This window comes from Orcinus orca, chromosome X, assembly GCF_937001465.1.
Source record: "Orcinus orca chromosome X, mOrcOrc1.1, whole genome shotgun sequence".
In the NCBI taxonomy this organism is placed as follows: domain Eukaryota; kingdom Metazoa; phylum Chordata; class Mammalia; order Artiodactyla; family Delphinidae; genus Orcinus; species Orcinus orca.
Genome location: NC_064580.1, coordinates 22,227,431 through 22,234,504, shown reverse-complemented (window position 1 = coordinate 22,234,504; position 7,074 = coordinate 22,227,431).

The following is a 7,074-nucleotide window of genomic DNA, read 5'->3' as shown; positions in this document are numbered from 1 at the left end:
CATCAACAACCCAAGACTAAATTCAACTAAATCCTAAGGATGAGTTCTGAAGAGAGAAACTTGAGTGAGAATGGAAATAAACAATGAAAAGCTCAGAAAGGAGGTTAATGTAATCTAATCTTTGAATCAACTGACCAATTGCTTTCTCTCAGAGAACATTATAATCGACATTTTGTAAATTCATCAACTGTCATTCTCATCCATAATTCCATTATTTACACTTCACTGGAAATAGCTGGAAAAAGTTAATTTATTGAGCACATACTATGAGCCAAGAATTATGTACACTCTTTTACACAGATTTTCTCATTTAATCCTCAAAATAACTCTACAATTTATGTTATACTGCCATCTCATAAATTAAAAAAAAATTTTAAACTGGTAGTTAAACCAGTTTAGGTCCCCACTAAAAGGAACCAGGGTTCTTGGAAGAAATGGTTGATCCGGACTTGGGGAAGGTAAAGTATAAAGTGTACCTAGAATATTTTGTGGGGCAAGAAAGTAAGGAAGCAAGACAACAGAAACAAGAAGAACTACAATCCTGCAGCCTATGGAATGAAAACCACATTCACAGAAAGACAGACAAAATGAAAAGGCAGGGGACGGTGTACTACATCAAGGAACAAGATAAAACACCACAAAAACAACTAAATGAAGTGGAGATAGGCAACCTTCCAGAAAAAGAATTCAGAATAATGATATGAAGATGATTCCGGACCTTGGAAAAAGAATGGAGGCAAAGATCGAGAAGACAAAAGAAATGTTTAACAAAGACCTAGAAGAATTAAAGAACAAACAAACAGAGATGAAGAATACAATAACCGAAATGAAAAATAAACTACAAGGAATCAATAGCAGAAAAACTGCTGCAGAAGAACGGATAAGTGACCTGAAAGACAGAATGGTGGAATTCACTGCCATGGAACAGAATAAAGAAAAAAGAATGAGAATGAAAAGAAATGAAGACAGTCTAAGAGACCTTTGGGACAACATTAAACACAACAACATTCGCATTATAGGGGTCCCAGAAGGAGAAGAGAGGGAGAAAGGACCCAAGAAAATATTTGAAGAGACTGTAGTCGAAAACTTCCCTAACACGGTAAACGAAATACCCACCCAAGTCCAGGAAGCACAGAAAGTCCCAGGCAGGATAAACCCAAGGAGAAACACGCCGAGACACGTAGTAATCAAATGGATAAAAATTAAAGACAAAGAAAAATTACTGAAAGCAACAAGGGAAAAATGACAAATAATATACAAGGGAACTCTCATAAGGTTAACAGCTGATTTCTCAGCAGAAACTCTACAAGCCAGAAGGGAGTGGCACGATATATTTAAAGTAATGAAAGGGAAGAACCTACCACCAAGATTACTCTACCCAGCAAGGATCTCATTCAGATTCAATGGAGAAATCAAAAGCTTTACAGACAAGCAAAAGCTAAGAGAATTCAGCACCACCAAACCAGCTCTACAACAAATGCTAAAGGAACTTCTCTAAGTGGGAAACACAAAAGAAGAAAAGGACCTACAAAAACAAACCCATAACAATTAATAAAACGGTAATAGGAACATACATATTTATAATCACCTTAAATGTGAATGGATTAAATGCTACAACCAAAAGACACAGGCTTGCTGAATGGATAGAAAAACAAGACACATATATATGCTATCTACAAGAGACCCACTGCAGACCTAGGGACACGTACAGGCTGAAAGTGAGGGGATGGAAAAAGATATTCCATGCAAATGGAAATCAAAAGAAAGCTGGAGTAGCAATACTTGTGTTAGATAAAATAGACTTTAAATAAAGAGTGTTAGAAGAGACAAAGAAGGACACTACATAATGATCAAGGGATCAATCCAAGAAGAAGATATAACAATTATAAATATATATGCACCCAACACAGGAGCACCTCAATACATAAGGCAAATGCTAACAGCTATAAAAGAGGAAATCAACAGTAACAAAATAATAGTGGGGGACTTTATCACCTCACTTACACCAATGGACAGCTCATCCAGACAGAAAATTAATAAGGAAATACAAGTTTTAAATGACACAATAGACCAGAGATTTAATTGATATGTATAGGACATTCCAACCGAAAACAGCAGATTACATTTTTTTCGCAAGTGCACACAGAACATCCTCCAGGACAGATCACATCTTGGGTCACAAATCAAGCCTTCGTAAATTTAAGAAAACTGAAACCATATCAAGCATCTTTTCTGACCACAACGCTATGAGATTAGAAATAAATTACAGGGGAAAAAACCATAAAAAGCACAAACAAATGGAGGCTAAACAATACATTACTAAATAACCAAGAGATCACTGAAGAAATCAAAGAGGAAATCAAAAAATTCCTAGAGACAAATGACAATGAAAACATGACGATCCAAAACCTATGGGATGCAGCAAAAGCAGTTCTAAGAAGGAAGTTTATAGCAATATAATCCTACCTCAAGAAATAAGAAAAATCTCAATAAACAATCTAAACTTACACCTAAAGGAACTAGAGAAAAAAGAACAAACAAAACCCAAAGTTAGCAGAAGAAATCATAAAGATCAGAGCAGGAATAAATGAACTAAAAACAAAGAAAACAATAGGAAAGATCAATAAAACTAAAAGCTGGTTCTTTGAGAAGATAAACAAAATTGATAAACCATTAGCCAGACTCATCAAGAAAAAGAGGGAGAGGACTCAAATCAATAAAATTAGAAATGAGAAAGAAGAAGTGACAACAGACACTGCAGAAATACAAAGCATCATAAGAGACTACATACAAGCAACTCTATGTCAATAAAATGGACAACCTGGAAGAAATGGATAAATTCTTAGAAAGGTATAACCTTCCAAGACTGAACCAGGAAGAAATAGGAAATATGAACAGTCTAATCACAAGGAATGAAACTGAAACTTTGATGAAAAATCTTCCAACAAACAAAAGTCCAGGACCAGATGGCTTCACAGGTGAATTCTATCAAACATTTAGAGAAGAACTAACATCTATCCTTCTCAAACTCTTCGAAAAAATTGCAGAGGAAGGAACATTCCCAAACACATTCTATGAGGCCACCATCACCCTGATACCAAAACCAGACAAAGATACTACAAAAAAAGAAAATTACAGACCAATATCACTGATGAATATAGATGCAAAAATCCTAGACAAAATACTAGCAAACAGAATCCAACAGCACATTAAAAGGATCATACACCATGATCAAGTGGGATTCATCCCAGGGATGCAAGGATTCTTCAATATATAAATATCTAACAAATTGAAGAATTAAAACCATATGATTATCTCAACAGATGCAGAAAAAGCTTTTGACAAAATTCAACACCCATTTATGATAAATACTCTCCAGGATGTGGGCATAGAGGGAACCTACCTCAACATAATAAAGGCCATATACGACAAAAGCACAGCAAACATCATTCTCAATGGTCAAAAACTGAAAGCATTTTCTCTAAGATCAGGAACAAGACAAGGATGTCCACTCTCACCACTATTATTCAAGATAGTTTTGGAAGTCCTAGCCACGGCAATCAGAGAAGAAATAAAAGGAATACAAATTGGAAAAGAAGAAGTAACACTGTCACTGTTTGTAGTTGATATGGTACTATACATAGAAAATCCTAAAGATGCCACCAGAAAACTACTAGAGCTAGTCAATGAATTTGGTAACGTTGCAGGATACAAAATTAATGCACAGAAATCTCTTGCATTCCTATACACTAACAATGAAAGATCAGAAAGAGAAACTAAGGAAACAATCCCATTCACCACTGCAACAAAAAGAATTAAATATCTAGGAATAAACCTACCTAAGGAGGTAAAAGACCTGTACTCAGAAAACTATGACACTGATGAAAGAAATCAAAGATGACACAAACAAATGGAGAGATATACCATGTTCTCGGATTGGAAGAATCAAGCTTGTGAAAATGACTATACTACCCAAAGCAATCTACAGATTCAATGCAATCCCTATCAAATTACCAGTGGCAATTTTTTTTTACAGAACTAGAACAAAGAAATCTTAAAATTTGTATGGAGACACAAAATACCCCAAATAGCAAAAGCAATCTTTTTTTTTTTTTTTTTTTGCGGTACACGGGCCTCTCACTGTTGTGGCCTCTCCCATTGCAGAGCACAGACTCCGGATGCACAGGCTCAGCAGCCATGGCTCACGGGCCCAGCCGCTCTGCAGCATGTGGGATCTTCCCGGTCCGGGGCACGAACCCATGTCCCCTGCATCGGCAGGCAGACTCCCAACCACTGCGCCACCAGGGAAGCCTGCAAAAGCAATCTTGAGGGAAAAAAACAGAGCTGGAGGAATCAGACTCCCTGACTTCAGACTATACTACAAAGCTACAGTAATCAAGGCAATATGGTACTGGCACAAAAACAGAAACATAGATCAATGGAAGAGGACAGAAAGCCCAGAGGTAAACCCACGCACCAATGGTCAACTAATCTATGACAAAGGAGGCAAGGATATACAATGGAGAAAAACCAGTCTCTTCAATAAGTGGTGCTGGGAAAACTGGACAGCTACATGTAAAAGAATGAAATTAGAACACTCCCTAACACCATATACAAAAATAAACCCAAAATGGATTAAAGTCCTAAATGTAAGACCGGACACTGTAAAACTCTTAGAGGAAAACATAGGAAGAACTCTCTTTGACGTAAATCACAGCAAGATCTTTTTCAACCTACCTCCCAGAGTAATGGAAATAAAACCAAAACTAAACAAATGAGACCTAATGAAACTTAAAAGCTTTTGCATAGCAAAGGAAACCATAAACAAGACAAAAAGACAACCCTCAGAATGGGAGAAAATATTTGCAAACAAATCAACAGACAAAGGATTAATCTCCAAAATATATAAACAGCCCATGTAGCTCAATATTAAAAAAACAAACAACCCAATCAAAAAATGGCAGAAGACCTAGATAGACATTTCTCCAAAGAAGACATACAGATGGCCAAGAGGCACATGAAAAGATGCTCAACATCACTAATTATTAGAGAAATGTAAATCAAAACTACAATGAGGCATCACCTCACATCCATCAGAATGGGCATCATCAGAAAATCTACAAACACCAAATGCTGCAGAGGGTGTGGAGAAAAGGGAACCCTCTTGCACTGTTGGTGGGAATGTAGATTCATACAGCCACTATGGAGAACAGTATGGAGGTTCCTTAAAAAACTAAAAACAGAATTACCATATGACCCAGCAATCCCACTACTGGGCATATACCCAGAGAAAACCATAATTCAAAAAGACACATGCACCCCAATGTTCACTGCAGCACTACTTACAATAGCCAGGTCATGGAAGCAACCTAAATGCCCATCGACAGATGAATGGATAAAGAAGATGTGGTACATATATACAACGGAATATTACTCAGCCATAAAAAGGAACGAAATGGGTCATTTGTAGAGACTTGGATGGACCTAGAGACTGTCATAGAGAGTGAAGTAAGTCAGAAAGAGAAAAACAAACATTGCATATTAACGCACATATGTGGAATCTAGAAAAATGGTACAGATGAACTGGTGTGCAAGGCAGAAATAGAGACACAGATGTAAGAACAAATGTATGGACACAAAAGGGGGAAGCGGGGGTGGTGGTGGTGGGATAAATTGGGAGATTGGGATTGACATATATACACTAATTGTATAAAATCGATAACTAATAAGAACCTGCTGTATAAATAAATAAAATTTTTTTAAAAAAAGGAAGCACTCAAAACCTGAAAAGAACATGGGAACCAGATTAAACGGGTTAATTAGTAGAACCAAAAAAATTATATTTAATTTTTTCAGTAAGGCTGAGGTCTAGCGACTCAGTTTTCAGTCAAAAGACTAATGACACATGAAAACTAAAGCAACGTAACATCCAACATAATACCCTAGATTGGATTATACACAAGAAGAAAATTATTATTAAGGATATTTGGGGAGGAAATTGGTTATATTTAAATTGAGATCTTATATTAGATAATTATACCAATATCAAATGTTCTGAATTTGATAGCTGATTCCATTTATATAGGAGATTTTTCTTACTCTTAGAAAGTACATAATGAAATAGTTAGGGTTGAAGGGTCATTATGTCAAAAACTGACTCTTAAATGGTTAATAATAATAGAGATAATATGTACTTAGAGTATGAGATAAAGCAAATGTAGCAAAATATTTACAGTTGACCAATCTAGCTGAAAGATATAAGGGTGCTAATTGTACTTTTCTTTCACCTTTTCTCTAGGTTTAGCATTTTTTGAAACAAAAAGTTGAGAGAGAAGGGAGTTTAAGCAACTTGTCAAAGACAGGCAGTGAGTGAGTGGTGGCACTAGGACGGAAACCCAGACAATGCACAAACTCAGCCAGGGCTTTTAACCACGCCTCATTATCACAGCAGCCAGAGGCATCAGTCTGCTCCAAACCTCCCCGTGGCTCCCCATCTCACTCAGGGCCAAAGCGAACATCCTTATTTATAAGTTTACATGGCCCTGCACCGCTTCTACTCAGAGTGTGGTCTGCAGACCCAAAAGAGGTTCAAAATGCAGAACCCCAGACCCCACTCCAGACCTACTGAATCTGAAACCATACTTCAACAACATCCCCAGGGGATTCCTATGCATATCAAAGCTTGAGAAGTGTTGTCTCTGTGACTGGGCCTCATTACTAACTCTGACTTCATCTCCTACCAATCTTCCTCTCTCTCACTCTGCTCCAGCCCTACTGGCCTCTTTGTATTTCTAAAGAATTCCACATACAATGCCACCTCAGTGCCTTTGCACTTGCTATGTCTTCTGCCTGTAGTGAACTTTCAATACATATCTACCTGGCTCAGCTGTCCTAACTCCTTCAGGACTCTTCTCAATTATCAATGAGACTCTCCTGATATAAAGTCTCAACATTCTCCATGAACTCTGCATTCCCCTAGAATTCCTACCCTCTCTGCCTTGCTTCCTTCTTCTCCAAAGCCCTTATCGACCACCTGGCATAGTATGTCTTTGCCTGTTTCTTGTTCTTGGTGTG